The sequence below is a fragment of the Haliaeetus leucocephalus genome, unplaced genomic scaffold, assembly GCF_000737465.1.
Source record: "Haliaeetus leucocephalus isolate CR32 unplaced genomic scaffold, Haliaeetus_leucocephalus-4.0 Scaffold227, whole genome shotgun sequence".
NCBI lineage: Eukaryota > Metazoa > Chordata > Aves > Accipitriformes > Accipitridae > Haliaeetus > Haliaeetus leucocephalus.
The window spans coordinates 611,798-612,748 of record NW_010972663.1 but is presented as its reverse complement, the minus strand read 5'-3'; positions in this window follow the sequence as shown (position 1 = coordinate 612,748).

The following is a 951-nucleotide window of genomic DNA, read 5'->3' as shown; positions in this document are numbered from 1 at the left end:
GGGGGACAAGGGAGTCCTGGGGACCCAGAGGGGATGTGGAATGATGGGGACAGGGGTGGCACTGGGGTGGGTGACTCAGGGGGACAGGGGTGACACAGGGTCCCTAGGGCTGACCCTGACCCCTCAATGCCTGGGGTTGAGATGGGGGGGTGTGTGTGTGTGACCTTGCAGGTGACCTCGGTGTCTGGGGGTGACACAGGGGGTGACCCCTGGGGGGGACACAGGACTCCGATGCCACCTGTGTCCGTGTCCCCAGGTGTCCTGTTTCCGGGAGGAGAGGGAGGTGCTGGCACGGGGGGACCAGCGCTGGATCACCCGCCTCCACTTCGCCTTCCAGGACCCCCAGTGCCTGGTGAGGGGACATCCCCCCATGGGGACATCCCCCCCATGGGGACACCACCCCATCCCCCCTGCCCCGCAACAGCCCTGGTGGTCCCCAGAGACCAGCCCCCAGCACCCCTGGGTGCCCCCAGGGAGCCCCCATGGCCCTGTGTCCCCATGCCACCCCCGTGTCCCCATCACTGCACCACCGCTGTGTCCCCACACCATGGTTGTGTCTCCTGTCCCCATCCCATCCCTGTGTTCCTGTGCCACTCCCTGTGTCCCTATACCCACGTCATCCCTGTGCCATGCCTGTGTCCCCATGCCATACCTGTATCCTGTGTCCCTGTGCCATCTTCACGTCCCCATCCCCGTGTCCCTGTGCCGTGCCCGTGTGTCCATGCCCCACCTGTCGTGTCCCCCCCCTGCAGTACCTGGTCATGGAGTACTACGTGGGGGGGGACCTCCTGACCCTGCTCAGCAAATTTGGGGACCGGCTGCCCCTTGCCATGGCGCGCTTCTACCTGGCCGAGCTGGTGATGGCCATTGACTCCATCCACCGCCTGGGCTACGTCCACCGGTGGGCACGGGGCTGGGGACACAGGGGGGACATGGTATGCGGCTGAGGGG